The sequence below is a fragment of the Eutrema salsugineum genome, unplaced genomic scaffold, assembly GCF_000478725.1.
Source record: "Eutrema salsugineum unplaced genomic scaffold, Eutsalg1_0 scaffold_3, whole genome shotgun sequence".
Taxonomy (NCBI): Eukaryota; Viridiplantae; Streptophyta; class Magnoliopsida; order Brassicales; family Brassicaceae; genus Eutrema; species Eutrema salsugineum.
Genome location: NW_006256756.1, coordinates 11943978 through 11962504, shown reverse-complemented (window position 1 = coordinate 11962504; position 18527 = coordinate 11943978). Strand labels below are relative to the sequence as shown.

The 18527-nt window shown below is 40.4% G+C and overlaps 1 non-coding gene across 1 annotated transcript; it reads right to left on the bottom strand.

The window, feature by feature from the left end:
- Window positions 1-7282: 7282 nt before the first annotated feature.
- Window positions 7283-7389, bottom strand: LOC112085546. The gene has a single exon (XR_002898849.1). It is a non-coding gene; the product is annotated as a small nucleolar RNA R71 (small nucleolar RNA).
- Between the last annotated feature and the right edge of the window lie 11138 nt (window positions 7390-18527).

Genomic DNA, 18527 nt, shown 5'->3' with positions numbered 1-18527 from the left:
AAGGCAGCTGGCGGGGGGCGAACTGCCCCTTCTCTAGGCCAAGGGATCAAAATACGGTGTTATCAGAGAACCATTACTATGGAGACCCATCAGAGCTAGCAAATCGAGACCTTCATCTTCTCCGAATGAAACCAGATCCAGCTTCAAAACACCATCGCTTCCCAGGGACATGCAGTAAGCTAACCATAATGCCTCCAGAATAAGGATGCCGAAGATCATATTCACTAATAACTCCGCCAAAACAAGATGAAAACCCACCTTTATAAACTCCGACCACACAAAAACCCACCGCCAACAAACAAATTTTGACAAAATCTAACCATAGAAAAAAGGGAACAAGACGAACGGACCTCTCACGATGCCGGCGGCTAAGGCAACAAGAGAGACCCTAACACGTAAATCTACTTTTTTGCTCTCTCTCTCTTTTGTTTCGAGTTTTTTTTTTAAATATTTTTTTTTGTCAAGATTATGAATTAGAGTTTTGTGTTATTTAGTTCAAATCATTTTTATATAAAAAAACTAAATATATAGTGGCATTTTCATAATCTATTATATAAAGAGTGAGTTGTGTCTCACAATTTTGACACCTAAGCATCCATCTTTTTGCTTTAAAAAAAAATAAATTTGTATCTTCTAAAATAATAAAAACAATCAATTCACATTTTCTACCTCTTCTTCTACCTTGAGGTTCAGCCCCTTTTCCAGACTATTATCTTTATCTTTATTAATTGCTACAAAATTAAGGATCTAAGTTTAAAGAAATACAACTTAATAATTTTATATTACGTTGATCACCACTGTCATTTTATTCTCTTCGTTTGTTTGATTCTCATTTTGAAGGGTTCTTTTCTTATCCATCTGTTATAGGTAATGGTCAAAATTAAATCAAACGAGAGTGATAAGATATGGAGCTTTTTCCTCTAAAAATGTTGTGTTTCACACCCATGAAAATCTATTATCACCAGGTTTGCCTACCTCACATTGCGTCATGTCTTATGCTATAGGTTCAAGAGTTTGGTTGCTTATACGATTCTGTATTATGGGTATTTTGTAGATTTTCCTACTTCTGAACATCCAGACACTGGTTAATAGTGTTTTAAAATTGTTAAAGAATATCAATCGTTTAAGGCTTCCATCTACCTTTGTTGACTAAATTGTCAACGTATTCTTTTGTTTTAGTAGAAGCTAATCCGTAATTGATTTTGAAGCCCAAAAGTTGTTGTTACTATTCCGTAATTTATTTATTTTTCTTATTTTTGATTTTTTTTTCCAATTGTATTTTTGGTTTTAGGCTGCAATCTGCTTAAATTTTCTGTTGTTGGTTAATAAAAAAACTGGATTATTTGTTTTATTTGAGTGACATCAACGATGTGCCAATAGAGAAAAATCATGCTAATGAGAGGATTAAGATCCATGAAATGCCAGACGCATAAAAAGGCCAATGAGATCGATGAGGTTAGCTTCCTTGGTTCATTAGTTTAATTATCATCTGTTTTATCTCTCGAACATCATTAATAATGGGTTGGACGTATACTTAATATCACAACTTCGTAAAAATGTATTATCTTTTGTATTTGGGATCAATAAAAGGTATTGTTGACGAATTTAGCTAAAAATTGAGGCTTCTCGTAGACAGTGAAACAAGACAAGCTTAGTGCATCTGGATAGACTGGATATCATATTCTTTGGGATTAGGTTTGTGGCGAAGATATGATCATGGATGGGTAAAACAATGTAGTTTGTGAAGGCTAAACATTATACATCTCTAGAGATTTTAATTTATGTAGATAAAAAATCAATGGGGTAAATACATAGTAGAGTTGTAATGCTATTTTCAGGGTTTTAGGAAAGAACATGAGGATATGTTACATTTTCTGCCTTTGGAAATACTGTTAAGGGTCTGAGTTTATATTCATTATGTTTTGTGGTCTTTATCTCCATTTAAATGTTTCGCTTTCAGGTGTTTTTAACAGCCTATGAATAATATGGTCTTGGAGTCATGAATTTATGGGATGAAAATGAAACATGAATGCATGATAATTTTCTATAACAAAATCTTGAACTGAATAATTCTTACCAAATTAGAAAATAATTTAAAGAAAATGAGTATAATGAGTAATACTCGATATTCCTAGAGTTAGGAGAATCTCCATAAGGTATGTTCATTTGGTTGCTAAATATCATAGTAGGGGAGAATCTCCATAAGGTATGTTCATTTGGTTGCTAAATATCATAGTGCATTATCATCTTATAAAATACTAACAATATAAAACATATGAAATATCGTGCCTCCCAGATTTACTATATTTATTTGTATAACATGAATTTTCAAAATCTTGTCTAGAAATGCTACTGATTCTCTTTAAATTTTGAAATCATTGAGACCAAGACGTACAGACCACACAAACATATGTCTGCTCAACTCATAAATGAGTAGAAATATGAGATGTCGCTTGAGCTTCCGACTTCTGATTTTAAAGGAAGACTTCCGGTAAAGAAGGCTTCCTCGCTGACCAAATAACAAGGTGAGGCATTAAATACCAGAACTCATTACCTTTTTTTGATGTAGTGATAGTTGGAATAATGAGAGTTAAACAATAGGATTTTATTTTGATCTTATGCTGCATTTCATGTCTTCTCATATATGACTAATCACAATAGTTAGATGTTCAATTTCGAGCTTGGGTTATGGATTGTGATTGAGTTGGTAGACTTTAGACGGCATAGTCAAGTTGTGGCAGTGAAACTTAAATTCTTTGTTTCACGAACATGCATGCAATGCATGAACCAGTTCTTCCCAAACCCCCCTGTGCCCATGTCCAATGTTCGTTCTTTTTATGGACTATAAGTTGTTACTCTTAGTTTTGACTTCAAATCATAGTTTATATGTTCAACTATTAAAACGACACACATAGCTAAGCGACCGAAAACGGTTGAAATCTTCTTCTCTTTCTTCTTTCCTTGCTCTGCTACTCTTATTTATGACCATCAATTGTTTTCTTCTTTTTCAGCTGAAGAGATACAAGTGGGGATTTATTAATTATTATTATAACACTTGAATCTTTTATTTTACATCATGTAACATTTAATTCTCTAAGCGAAAGACTCACCAGATGATATCAAAATCACTGTATATTTACATGGAAGGGCCAATACCCAGTCGCGAAATAGATTGTATTTGCTACAGTCTATTTTCCCTATAAATAATAAATTAACTCTTAAAAGACACTGAACAAATATATGAATTTATACAAAACGCAAATTAAAAATATATATACAAACCCCCGCGTGTACATGCGGGTCTTCACCTAGTAATATACAACATTTGAATAAAACAGAATGCCTGACAAATAGACTTACTTGATGTTAGTTTAGTAATAAACCCACATTATAGAGTTATTCTGGTGAATTATCTCTTGTTCAAACGCTGTTATGGAACAAAGAAGTACATTTCCATGCATCACACATACCATATGGCTTCTGTTCCCTAACTGCGTCCTTGTTAGAATATAAATCCAACAATAGTCTCAAAACTTAGGAGTAATAGAATCCGACAGTAGTGAAATACAAATCTGTTAACATTAGTCTTCCATCTGTGAGCCACATCGTGATCATAATGCCACTCCATCAGCGTCACATCACAAAAATATATTTTCCATGTAATATGGGCCAATTAAAGCTCGCACTAATGTTTTCTGGGTCATCTGTATCTCGTACCATCCTTCAACCATGTCAAGAGTCATGTGATCGTTGCGTGAGGCCCAACTTGTGACATGCGCCCTCTGATACCACATTACAAAAATTTCTCGAATAAATAACATATCAACAAACCTTATTCGTATATGTTGACAGAAATATGTTGTCCGCAACCATGGTTCTTCATGTTCTACTAGAGCCAAGCACATGCATGTCACCGACATTATGCCCTGATCGCCCATTTTGTGATCCATCGACAAATTCTCGTGACTAATATCTTTTCCATTGCCTGCATCATCATCCCACTTTACCTAATCAAGTGACAGTCCACATATATTGTTTGACCATATGTGGACATACTTCACTCAAAGCATCTATCACTGAAGTATATCCATTCGAAAAACAGTGTAAAGCATTCAGTCTATAAGAACAACGTAAACTTTGCCCCCCCCCCCCTTTCAAAGCATCTGTCACTGAAGTATGTCCAACTGTCGTGTCTTCACCTTCTCAGATATGAAGCACTGTAATTCCCCAACCTTCTCAGATATCAAGAAACGATGAAGAAAAGGGTCAAAAATGGTGAAAACTGCTTGGAGGAATTTCTCGGCGAAAACTCGTACCGGCTGGATCAGAATATCGGCTAAAAAGCTTACCGCGGTTCATGTTTCTCGGACATTTTCCTTACCGCGGGAAGCATTTATCGGCTAAAGTCCATTTTCACCCGCGCGCCTCAAAGATCTCAAATCCGGGAAATCTTCTGGTCCGAATCAGTTGTCGGGATCTTCATCAAAGTTGGAGATAATCAAGTAAAGATCCCAGAAAAATTGGAATCACGGAATTCGGAGCAGTGAGTAGAGAGATATCGCCACCAGAAGACACGCCTGTCTCGCGTGCGTTCAGAAGCCGATCTGATGGGTTTCGAAGATTACGTAGGAAGATGCCCTTCCAGCTCGAATAAGTTTACAGTGCCTTCATCAATATTTGAGGCCTGTGAATGCTCTTTCCGAAACACCTGAGTTCGCCCAATTTTTTGCTGCGGTTTGGAAGATACCGTCTCCGGAATAGACATCGGTCTAAAAGCTATTTTTCCGGTCATTCCAATGCGGTGCAAAGATGAGCAATCCGGTGAGCCTTCCACTTCCCAAGCTCTGTTGGTTTCTTCACCAAAGATTGAGCTGAATGAGTTATCTTGATTATGGAATCGGTTTCAAGACATTTGGAGTCGTGTGGTGAAAGTTGTTGCAACCGGAAGACGAGTTGATCAGTACGAGCCCAAAAGAGTTGTGATACGCGCTAAGGGTTTCTACAGACCTCGGCATCATTACCTCAACATTGTTTAAGAAGAGGCTCGTCTCCTGAAGCTCTTTGGATTAGACCTCGTACTAACTCCTCGGTATGTCAAAACCAAGGCATGCAAGCTTGAGAAGCAAAGCTGAAAACGACTAAGTGTTTAACGTAAACTTCGGCTTAAAGACCTCGGTATTGCATGCCGGACTCCATCTTCCTGAACCCCTCGACTACCAAGCACCTCGGCATTGCCGAGGTCCCTTGTCACGAACCCAGATTCAAGAACAAGTTGACTCGGAGATTGCACGTGAAGATGGATCGAAGACTAGGGTTATTGCATGTTCTTAACGTGTTCTTCATTGGGATCTTCATCTTGATCTTTGCTCACGTGCACCCCTTGGCATCAAGACCTCGGCTTCACACTCTCACACACCGAGGTGCTCACCCGAGGACCCAAGAGCGTTCAGTACCCGATTTGTTACGGGCTGACCCGCGACACTTACCCTTCACTATAAATAGATTTTAGGACAAGAAACCTAATCATCTTTTATCTTATCTTGTTTCCTGCCTGTTTTAGCTTTAAGAACTTGCCTCGTTTATGAAACTTGATTAATCTAATCCGATATCTCATTTTCACGTAAGAAATCTTGTTCTTGTTCATTTCTTTTATTCACCAGCATCAAACTCCTAATCATGACCAGCTACACGTCTTGCAAAGGACTTAGTGAGCTCGTTATGATTAGTGAGTAGTCCATTTAAGAGGAATTAGATAGGTAGATTAGGGTGTTTCCAAGATAGATTAGTGAGTTTAGGGGTCTAGCTTGCATGTTTCATTCCTTAGTCGTTCATATGCTCTAAGCTGGATCCAAGCACATCACTTGCGGTCCAGATCTGAAACTTTCCTTGCATCAAAAGTGTTTGAGGAAATATCTGAACCAAGCGGCTAAGGGTTTAAGAGTCTTTCATCGCGAGAGTGGTAGTTTGTTCTCTTAAACAACTTATTGAACTGGATCTTAAAGTTGACTGGTTCATGCTTCTCAAAAGGAATTTTGGTATGAAAGAGGATCAGTTTAGATGTTTAATACTTTCATGAGAAGATTATCATATTTTGAGTTCATGTTAAATGAAAATGTTTGCTAATATTGATTCATTAACTTGCTAGTTTAGCCTGGAGACATCCGAGTCCTTTATCCTGTCTAAAGCCTTTGATTTTATCATCTATTATCATCATCTGAATAATTTGCTCTTTACTTGTTATCATTTGCACCTTCCTCTAGTTTAAATACCATCGATTGCTTCATTTTCATGCTTATTTACTTGTTAAATAGATTAGATACCAAAAACTATTGCTTGATCATCTTGACTTAAGACTACAAATAACATAGATTAGTGCCTCTCCAAAAGTTTGGTTTGATAACCCCTTGTACTACAAGACAGGGGGTTGATAACCTCTATAAAGAGCCTGGAAAACTCTTAGTTATCAATTGGCGCCGTTGCCAACTTGTGGGAGCATTAGTCTCTTATTTGTTCTTGAGATCAAGACCTTACCTTCTTTTGTTTTACTAACTCTTTTACAAGTTCTGGCTTTTCTTTCAGGTGCATGAAAACCAGATCTCGTAGCACAGAACCGCCTCTCCCTTACGACAACAACATCAACAGAATCCAAAGGCGAGCACGCGAGAGAGAAAGGCACTTTGAAAGGCTTGGAATGGCAGAACAGCAAAGAATCGAGCAACGGGCTCAAGATGCCGAACACCAGGCTCAGGCAAATCAAGTGCAGGCCGAGAGGAACGAGCAACAGGCCTACATTAACCAACAACAGGCTCAGAGAAATGAACGGCTTGATCAGCAAAACCAACATCAAGCCAATAGAAATGAGCAACAAGCTCACCATGTTCCTCCGCCTCCACCACCAGCTCAGAGACAACCTCCTCCGGTCTTTGTTGGAGAAAATGACCGAGAAAACGCGCACCAATATAGAGCCGGGATTCAGGCACCACCTGTCCAAAACAAAAACTTTGAAGTTAAGGCTTCCCTACTCAATATGGTGCAGAACACCAAGTTTCACGGTCTACCCGGGGAAGATCCTCTAGAGCATCTAGATCAATTTGATCGAGTATGTGACCTGACAAAGATAAACGGTGTTTCAGAAGATAGTTTCAAGCTATGCCTATTTCCATTCAGCCTAGGGGATAAAGCTCACCAATGGGAAAAGAACCTCCCAAGGGGTTCCATCCAAACGTGGGAGCAGTGTAAGCTGGCGTTCTTGTCCAATTTCTTGTCCACTTCACGCACAGCCAAGCTGAGGAATCAGATTTCCAGCTTCACACAACACACTAACAAGAGTTTTAGTGAAGCTTGGGAACGGTTCAGGAGCTATACCAACCAATGCCCACACCACGGCTTCTCGGAGGCCTCCTTCCTGAGTACTCTATACCGAGATGCCCTCCCCAAGATCAGAAACCAACTAGATACAGCCTCCAACGGAAATTTTCTTGGGAAAGAGATAAAGGCGGCAATGGAATTAGTGGAGAACCTTGTAATGTCTAATGACACGTATGGAGAAGATTTTGACAGGGCTAACCATTCAGAGGGATCTAGTAAAGAACAGCGAATGGAGAAGGATATAAGAGAGCTACAAAGCAAGCTTGACAAGGTTCTCATGGCTACACAGAAACCAATACACTTTGTGGGCGAATTTGATGAGCAAGGACCGAGCTTTGATAATGTCAATGAAGATGGTCTAACTCAGGAGGAGATAAATTACATAGGGAACCAACAACGGTATCAGCGGTTTAACAACTTTGGGAACAATCCAAACCTCTCTTACCGAAACCCAAATGTAGCTAATCCTCAAGACCAAGTGTACCATGCTCAACAACAAAGCTATGCTTCTAAAGTGCCATTTCAGAACAGCTTTCAGCCCAAGTAACAGTTCAGTGGGCAACAACAAAGTTACAATCAGCAGAATCAAACAGCTCAGAGCAATAACTTCACCAGCCAACCGCAGCAGCATAAGTTTCCACCAGGGTTCCATCCACAGCCGATGGGTACTCAGCAACAGAACCAGGGAACAGCTCAGAATCAGATGGGGCCCGACGTCTGTGGGCTTCTACAGCAGCTGTTACAAGGGCAACAACGAGTTGAAAGCCAGCACGCAACCATGCAACAAGATATACGGGAGCTTAAGCAGAATCAAGCTTCAACATCATCAAGAGGTCCGGCTTTACCAGGTAAGCCGGAGCCTAACCCTAAGGAGTATGTGAACGCCATCACATTGAGGAGTGGAAAAGAATTACAAGCTCCAGCACCTAAAACAAAGCTCATTGAGGACAATGAGCAAATTGGTGGGGAGGCAGCCTCAAATGATGCACAAGAATATGAGATCTTGGAGAAAGAACCGATTAAAGACAAAGGTAAAGAGGTGGAGAAGGCACCAGAGCTTGAGAAACCCTACGTTCCACCACCACCTTACCAGCCCAAGATACCATTTCCAGGGCGTTTCAAAAAGCAAATCCCAGTTAGAGCCAAAGCGGTCTTTGAGAAGCATTTGGAGAACACGCAAATGACCTTGCCTATCATAGACGGTTTCTTAGCTATACCATAGCTAGGAAAGTTTCTAAAAGATGCCATTCTCAACAAGACAAAGGAGCTCCAGGGTATGGTGATATTGAGTCACGAATGCAGCGCTATCATTCAAAGGAGGTCTATACCAAGAAAGCTATCGGATCAGGGCAGCTTTACCTTGCCGTGTGCAATAGATCACTTGAAGTTCTCAAGTTGCTTGTGTGATCTAGGAGCTTCTGTGAGCTTAATGCCCTACACGGTGGCCAAGAGATTGGGGTTTAAAAGTTATAAACCGGCCAAGATCTCCCTCGTATTAGCTGATAGATCAGTGAGATTACCGGTGGGTTTGCTTGAAGATTTTCCTTTGAGAATCGGTGAAATAGAGATCCCCACTGACTTCATAGTTCTTGAGATGGATGAGGAGCCTGTTGACCCCATCATCTTGGGAAGACCGTTCTTAGCAACAGCAGGAGCGATCATCGACGTGAGAGGAGGCATGATCGTGCTGCACATCGGTTCCGAAACCATGAAGTTTGACGTGAAGGAAATGATGAAAAAACCGACCATTGGAGGTCAGGTTTTCTATGTGGAAACCATGGAGGAGCTAGCTGATGAGCTCCTATAGGAGTTAAACGCAGAAAACCCATTACAAGTGGTCTTAACGCGGGAACAAAGCGAGCACGGGTACTTGAACGAGGAAACCGAGGTGTACAAGCATCTTCTGGACCAACCGAAAGAACTCGAAGCTGAGACGAGGTTTTTGGAGCTCAGGAAGAGTGGCCTCGGCATTTTAGACATCGGGGAGTCCAAGACCGGTGGGGAGACACCTCGGGATATCATGGCCGCGACATCTTATGCCGAGGTCAGTGGTAAACCGCGCGAGAAAGAAAAAGCCAAGGAGGCTGTTCCGAGGCAATGCAGCTTCGAGGCTGATTGGAATGAGGCTGATGCCTCTACCAACAGGGCTGAGGTACGCTTTCTTAGGCTCAAACTCTTCATATCCCGTGATCATCAATGATAACTTGTTAGAGTATGAAGAAAGTGGATTGCTTAGCGAGCTTAGAAAGTTCAGGAGAGCCATAGGGTATTCTTTGGCCGATATTAAAGGGATCTCTCCTGACATATGCACCCACAGGATACACCTAGAAGACCAAGCTATGTCTTCTATTGAGCATCAACGACGTCTTAACCCGAACCTCAAGGAGGTGGTTAAGAAGGAGATACTCAAACTCCTTGAGGCAGGGATAATATACCCAATCTCTGACTCAAGGTGGGTATCTCCTGTTCACGTTGTGCCCAATAAAGGTGGGATCACAGTGGTTAAAAACGAAAAGTATGAGCTGACAGCCTAAAGAACTATAACAGGTCATCGTATGTGCATAGACTATAGAAAACTGAATTCTGCTTCTAGGAAAGATCATTTCCCTTTGCCATTCATTGATTAAATGCTTGAGAGGCTAGCTAATCATCCTTATTTTTGTTTTCTTGATGGGTACTCGGGTTTCTTTCAAATCCCCATAGATCCCCGAGATCAAGAGAAAACAACATTTACATGCCCTTATGGCACTTATGCTTATAGGAGAATGCCTTTTGGTCTTTGTAATGCACCTGCGAATTTTCAAAGGTGTATGATGCATATCTTCTCTGACCTCATTGAAGAGAAAGTGGAGGTGTTCATGGACGAATTTTCTGTCTACGGCTCCTCTTTCTACGATTGTCTTTCTAACTTGTCTCAGGTTTTAAAGCGATGTGAGGAGCACATGCTCGTCTTGAACTGGGAGAAATGCCACTTCATGGTTCAAGAAGGGATTGTCTTGGGTCACAAGGTATCAGAGAAAGGCATAGAGGTGGACAAAGCCAAGATCGAGGTTACGGTAAACCTGCAAGCTCCGAACTCAGTGAAAGGAATAAGAAGCTTCCTTGGGCACACAAGGTTCTACAGAAGATTCATCAAAGATTTCTCTAAAATAGCTAGACCTTTGACGAAGCTATTGTGCAAAGAGGTTGAGTTTATCTTTGATGATGAATGTGAGGAAGCTTTCAAGAAGATCAAGGAAGCATTGATCAGTGCACCGATTGTCCAGGCCCCTGATTGGTCGTTACCTTTCAAAGTGATGACGGATGCATTGGATTATGCCGTGGGAGCTGTCTTGGGGCAGAAGAAAGACAAGAAGCTCCATGTGATCTATTACGCAAGCCGCACATTGGACTCAGCTCAAGAGAAGTACGCGACCACCAAGAAAGAAATGCTGGCCATTGTGTTTGTGTTTGATAAATTCAGGAGCTATCTCGTGGGATCAAAGGTCATCGTCTATACAGATCACGCAGCTTTAAGATACCTCATGACCAAGAAAGATGTTAAGCCGAGGCTTCTCAGATGGGTTCTGTTGCTTCAAGAGTTCGATATGGAGGTGCTTGATAAGAAGGGCATTGAGAATGGAGCTGCCGACCATCTCTCAAGGTTGAGGATTAAAGAACAAGTACCTATAGGCGATGCTCTGCCTGAGGAACATCTCATGCTAGTCAAATCATACTTAGAAGTGGAGGATGCCAACACGATCAGGGAAAGAAGCCTCCTGTGGTTTGCGGATCTTGTGAACTACTTGTCATGCGGTTTGGAACCACCTGAGCTAGATTCCTATCAGAGGAAGAAGTTCTTTAGAGATGTGATGAGGTATCATTGGGATGAGCCGCATTTATACGTGCTTAACAAGGATCATCTCTATAGGCGGTGCTTGGCTGAGGAAGAGATTTACCCGGTGTTACAAGAATACCACGGTTCAGCGTACGGTGGTCACTTAGGTGCTTTCAAGACGGTAGCCAAGGTTTTACAGAGTGGTTTTTGGTGGCCAACTATGTTTAAGGACGCTCAGAGTGTTGTATCAAGATGTGAGGCTTGTCAAAGGCTCGGTAACATATCCAAGAGGAATGAAATGCCTCAGAACCCGATTCTTGAAGTCAAAGTCTTCGACTGTTGGGGCATTGATTTCATGGGTCCCTTTGTAAGCTCATACGGGAATCAGTATATATTTGTTGCTGTGGACTATGTGAGCAAGTGGGTAGAAGCGGTTGCATCTCCAACCAATGATTCGAAAGTTGTGGTAAAACTCTTCAAGAGCACCATCTTCCCAAAATTTGGAGTCCCAAGGGTAGTTATCAGTGATGGAGGTAGCCACTTCATCAATAAGACTCTTGAGAGTCTTTTGAAAAAGCATGGGGTAAAGCACAAGGTAGCTAGCCCCTATCATCCTCAAACGAGCGGTCAGGTGGAGGTCTCAAACCGTCAGATCAAAGCTATTCTGGAAAGGACCGTGAGCTCATCTAGGAAAGATTGGAGCAAGAAGATCGATGATGCTTTATGGGCTTACAGAACCACGTACAAAACCCCCACTGAAACCTCACCATTCAACCTGCTCTATGGGAAAAGTTGTCATTTACCGGTTGAGTTGGAGTACAAAGCCTTGTGGGCAGTAAAACTTTTGAACTTTGATATCAAAACGGCTCAGGAGAAGAGGGTTCTACAGCTTCATGAACTCGAGGAGATTCGTTTAGATGCTTTTGAAAGCTCTAAGATCTACAAGGAAAGAACCAAGGAGCTCCATGACAAGAGGATACACAAGAGAGAGTTCAAAGAAGGGGATCAAGTTCTGTTGTTCAACTCAAGACTTAAGCTATTTCCTGGAAAGCTAAGGTCTAGGTGGTCTGTTCCATTTACAGTTCTTGAAGTGAGGCCATACGGAGCCGTTGTTTTAGAGGAAAAAGATGGACAAGGCTTTGTTGTGAACGGTCAGAGGGTAAAGCATTACTTGGCATCCAAAACAAGAGAGGGAGCTACCTCTTTTCCTCTTCTTGAACCCGAAACTGCCTGAAAAGATAGTAAAATAAAACTTAGAGACGTTAAATAAAGTGCTCTTGGGAGACACCCCAAGCTTATCCTTGTAAATATTTAATTTTCATCTTCCTTTTTCTTTTTATTTGAATCTTTTTGAAGGGTATGTTAAGTGTTTCAGGTTTTAAGCAGCGAATCTTGAAAGAAAGAAGGGCCAGAAAGCTTGTGAATACACGGCCTGGTGATTTAAGACAGAAGTTTCTATAGTCTCGGTATCGACCCTCGGCATAATCATGCCTTGGTCACCTTTTACCGAGTGAAAGCCTGAGAACCTCGGCTAAACTCCTCGCCTTATTTACATCAAGGCCGTGTGGTGAAAGGGAGATCGTGAAATGACTAAGTGTGGGGGAAGCCCACGGTGTAAACACCTCGGTATAATTATACCGAGGGTCAATGTTCACAAGAAACGGTTAAAAACCTCGTTTTGAGGCCGCGACCTGTTTACACCAAGGCCAAGTCATCAAAACCCCCAAGCACCAAGTGTTCTGTGTTAAAAGAAGTGCCCTCGGCATGATGCCCTCGTGGTGGAGCATGACGAGGTGCCTGGTAACGAGAAAGAACAAAAACAAGAACACTTGGGACACTTAAGTCAAAAGAGAAGGTCTAAACGGTCAATGGAAAAGACTTGAGACTCTCCAAGGTTTTAATTTTCTCTCCCTTCATATTTTTTTTTTCTTTTTCGTTTAATTTTTTTTTTTTTTTTTTTTTTTAAGGCAAACGAAAGAGGAAATAACCTTTTATAGAGAGAGAGTCTAAGGGACGAAATTGTACCAAGATTTTGAAGTTTTGCCAAGGCAAACTGAGTTTTCTCCTTTTGTTGAATCATTCCAATGAAATCGCAGGTCTTCGTCTTCAGTGACTGAAAACCGCGTTGATCCTCTTTCTCTCTGACGTTTTTGCACATATCTGCATATTAGACAACGAAAAACAAGAATGCATGTGGTTTGAAAGAGGTTAGGTTCGGTGGGGAACTAGCTAAAAGTGAACTAGCCATTCAGGATCAACAAAGAGTGGTAAAAGGATAAAGAAGTCATGAATGTATGATTCGTTTCCCTGATCTAATGCTTTAGTGAAAAAATTTAGTCAAAATTAAGTCCAGATAAAATGAGCTAGTATATCCTGTCAGAAAGAATCTCCATGAATAGAAGTCCTCTGGTGGGATTTCGTAATGCAAGTATTCTAGCTATCGCCTAATCTAGGCCTAAATCACAAAAAGAGCAAACAACGAGGAAATAGCGTAGAAGCACACTGGTCTAATTCATCATAGTAATGTTTAATGTGTTCCTGGTTTGAAAACTTTTTTTTGAAAAACTTTTTGAAAAACGATTTTTGAAAATTTTTTTTATGAAAAACTTTTTGAGAAACTTTTTGAAAAATTTTATGTGTTCAAAACAAATCAAATTTCATTAATAACGGATGAACATCCTCCCCCAGACTTATTTCACACTGTCCTCAGTGTGATAAATCTAGGAAAGAATGGTAAAGAAAATAGAAAAGTTGAAATGTTTAAGAGTACTTATCGTGTTGGAGAGTGCTGCTCGTCTTTTTTATTTGTTCTTCCTTATTGAAAACCTGAAATTAAATGAAACATAAACAAAACAATGGAAATAGAAAATAAAGGTCAAAGGGAAATAGATAAAATACCAAGTGGGTTGCCTCCCACTAAGCGCTTGTTTCAAGTCATTAGCTTGACATTGTTGCTCGATTAGACTTAACCGGGGTCGTGTTACTCCTTGTTCTCATCATTGGCCGATGATGGATCAATCAAAAACATCACTTCTCTTTCGTCTTCTCTTTCTTCAGCCATATATGGCTTTACACACTGTCCATTCACTGTGAATGAGTTTCCGGTTCTGTCCCACAGGACAATGGCTCCGTATGGCTTGACTTCCTTTATCGTGAAGGGTCCTGACCATCTTGAACGAAATTTTCCTGGAAAAAGCTTAAGACGAGAATTGAAAAGAAGTACCTTATCGTTAGGAGCAAACGTTCTATGAATAATCTTCTTATCATGATATGCTTTAGTCTTCTCCTTGTAGATCTTCGAGTTTTCGTAAGCATTGTGTCTGATTTCTTCTAACTCGTGAAGTTGAAGTAGTCTTCTTTCTCCAGCTGTTTTCAGGTTCATGTTCATCTCCTTGATAGCCCATTGTGCTTTATACTCAAATTCTACTGGAAGGTGACATGCTTTTCCATAAACTAGGTTGAATGGCGTTGTTCCTAACGGTGTCTTGAATGCTGTTCGATATGCCCATAATGCGTCGTCAAGCTTTGTAGACCAATCCTTGCGATGAACTGCAGTAGTTTTCTGTAAAATCGACTTGATTTCTCTGTTTGAGATTTCCACTTGACTGCTGGTTTAGGGATGGTATGGAGAAGTAACTTTATGTGTCACTCCATTCTTTCTAAGAAGATTCTCGAAAACTCTGTTGATTAAATGTGATCCTCCGTCCCTTATCACAATTCTAGGAACACCAAAACGCGGGAATATTACAGATTTAAACAGCTTCATGACCACTTTCGCATCATTGGTGGGGCTAGCGACTGCTTCAACCCACTTAGAGATGTAGTCTACTGCTACTAAGATGTATTGGTTTCCAAAAGAAGTAGGAAAGGGTCCCATAAAATCTATTCCACAGACATCGAAAATTTCGACTTCGAGAATAAAATTTTGAGGCATCTCATTCCTTTTACTTATGTTACCCATCCTTTGGCATTTATCGCATCGCGATATATAAGCTTGAGTATCTTTGAACAAAGTAGGCCACCAGAAACATGCTTGTAAGATCTTTGAAGCGGTTTTAAAAGTTGCAAAGTGTCCTGCGTAAGACGAGCTATGGCATCCGAATAAAATTCCTTCCATCTCTTCTTCAGCCACGCATCTTCGGAATAACCCATCAGCACATCTCTTATAGAGATAGGGTTCATCCCAAAAATAATGTCTTATGTCTTTCAGGAACTTTTTCTTCCTATAACCAAAGAATTGTGGTGGTTCTACATCAACTGCTAGGTAATTCGCTATATGCCTAAACCATGGGGTGTTGAAAGCATCTGCTCGTCGCATGAGTTGACGTGGTGGTGCAGTATTGGCATTGGCGGGGGTTGTATCTATTGCATAGATGTTTTCTTCAGGCAAACTGTCATTTAAGGGCAATCTTTCTTCAACTCGAATTTGTGAAAGATGGTCTGTAACTCCATTATCTGCTCCTTTCTGATCTTGAATTTCGATATCGAATTCTTGCAGTAGGAGGATCCATCTTATCAACCTCGGTTTAGCGTATTTCTTAGACATTAAATACTTGATTGCAGCATGATCAGTATGAACTATGACCTTAGATCCTACGAGATAAGAACGGAATTTCTCAAATGAAAATACGACAGCTAGAAGTTCTTTCTCTGTCGTAGCATAATTGCATTGAGCTTCGTCTAGAGTTCTGCTTGCGTAGTAGATTACGTGCAGTTTCTTATCTTTTCGTTGGCCAAGCACTGCTCCGACTGCATAGTCACTTACATCGCACATGATTTCGAATGGGAGTTCCCAATCAGGTGCTTGCACGATTGGAGCGGAGACAAGGGCTTCTTTGATCTTATGAAACGCGGCTAAGCACTCATCATCGAACTCGAAATTCGTTTCCTTGCAAAGCAAACGCGTAAGAGGTCTAGCTATTTGAGAAAAATCTTTTATGAAGCGCCTATAGAATCCTACGTGTCCTAAGAAACTACGAATTCCTTTTACGTTTGTGGGTGGTTGTAGGCTGGTCATGACTTCGATTTTAGCTTTGTCAACTTCAATTCCTTTTCCCGAAATTCTATGCCCAAGCACGATTCCGTCTCGTACCATGAAGTGACATTTTTCCCAATTTAATACTAAATGCTTATCTTCACATCTTTGCAGAACTTTACCAAGGTTGCCTAGGCACTTTTCATAAGAAGATCCATAGACAGAGAAATCGTCCATGAACACTTCCATGAAATTCTCAATAAAATCTGTGAAGATTGACATCATGCACCACTGGAAGGTAGCAGGTGCATTACACAATCCAAAAGGTATACGTCTGTAAGCAAACGTGCCATATGGACAAGTAAATGTCGTTTTTTCTTGATCCTCCGGGCGAATAGGAATTTGGAAAAATCCGGAGTATCCATCAAGGAAGCAATAGTAAGGGTGATTAGCTAATCTTTCTAGCATTTGATCTATGAAGGGAAGTGGAAAATGATCTTTCCTAGTTGCTGCATTCAGTTTCCGGTAATCGATGCACATACGATGCCCAGTTCCTGTTCTTGTAACGATCATTTCATCTTTATCATTTTTAATGACAGTGACTCCTCCTTTCTTCGGGACAACATGAACTGGGCTAACCCAAGTGCTATCTGAGATAGGAAAGATTATTCCAGATTCTAAAAGCTTCATAATCTCTTTCTTGAAAACATCCATGAGATTAGGGTTCAGTCTCCTTTGAATTTCGATTGTGTTTTTGGCATTATCCTCTAGATTTATCTTGTGCATACAAAGATCTGGAGAGATTCCAGGAATGTCATCAAGCGAATATCCTAAGGCTTTTCTATGCTTTCTCAGCTCAGTCAACAGCATTGTGGTTTCTTCTTCCGTCAAACCAGAGTTTATTTTGACAGGATAAGTAGAATTCGGTCCAAGGAAAGCGTACTTAAGTCCAACGGGAAGAGGTTTAAGCTCGACTTTAGGGGCTTTAAGCTCGCTCCAAAGATCGTTAATTGCTGCAGCAGTGTCTTTAGGAGGTGTAGGAATGTTTGTTTGGTCCTTAAGATTTAGATAGTTTAGAGGTTTCCTATAAGTTTCGGATTTATCAAGCATACGTGCGCACTCACTTGAAATTTCTTCAAGGAAATTGCGTTCATCTTTTGCGGGTGAAAGCGTGACACTTAAAGGGTCGTCTAGAAGCAGATCTTCATAGACTTCCTCAATAATTCCGTCTAACTCATCAACCCAAAAAATTTTTCCATCCAGAGTCAATTTATCGAAACTTTTGTTCATGTCAAACTGCATAACTAGGCCAGCTAGATGAAGGTCAATTTTTCCTTCAGGAACATTGATTATGGCTCCGGCTGTAGATAGGAATGGTCGTCCAAGAATAAGTGGATCCTTAGGTTCTCTTTCTAGTTCTAGAACTTCGAAGTCGGTTGGAATGGAACATTTTTCGATTTCGACGGGAACATCTATTAGGATACCTACAGGTTGTCTAACAGAAAGATCAGCTAATACTAAGGAAATTTTAGTGGGCTTGAAAGTGTGATGTCCTAAACGTTTTGCTACAGAAAGAGGCATCATGTTTATGCTAGAACCTAAATCACAGAGAGCACGCTCAAAAGCTATATCATTGATGGTGCATGAAAGTACAAAGCTTCCAGGATCGTTTTTCTTTTCAGGGATTCGGCTTTGCAGGATAGAACTACATTCATGGGTTATCATCATAACGCCTTCTTCAAGAGTTAAAGAATTTGTTAGAATACCCTTCATGTATTTTCTTAAAGCTGGAATCATAGCACAAGCTTCTACGAAAGGTAATTTCACATTTAATTGATCGATTAGCTCTTTCAGCTTAGCTTTTTCTTTCCCTTTCTTTGGGGCTCTTAAGGCTCTAGGATATGGAGGTTTAGGTTTATAGACACGAGTTGGTGGAGGTGGAATCGGGTCTTCTCCAAGGATTTCCCGGGATGAGTCTTCTCTTACTTTTTCTCCATCCTTCTCTCCTACCACTTATTTTTCAACATCTTCAACCGTGATTCTTTCTCTTTCTTTCTCCTTATCCTTACCCTTTTTCTCATCTTCGGGATCTTTAGGAAATTCAGGCTCTTTGTAAGCTAATCCACTCCTAAGTGTGATAGCTTTCACATGATCGGAGGGATCTGCTTCGCTTGAGCTCTCGAAAGAATATTCACTTGGCTCCTCTTCAGAATTTTCTATGTTTTTAGAATTAGTTTTGATCATCAGGCTAAGGAGGGTGGAAAATTTTTCATTGAAATCTTCTTGCATCGTTTTTAGTTCAGATCTAAGATCACTAATCTCTTGCGACCTAGATTTTTCAAGCTCTAGAATCTTTTTGTTTAGGTT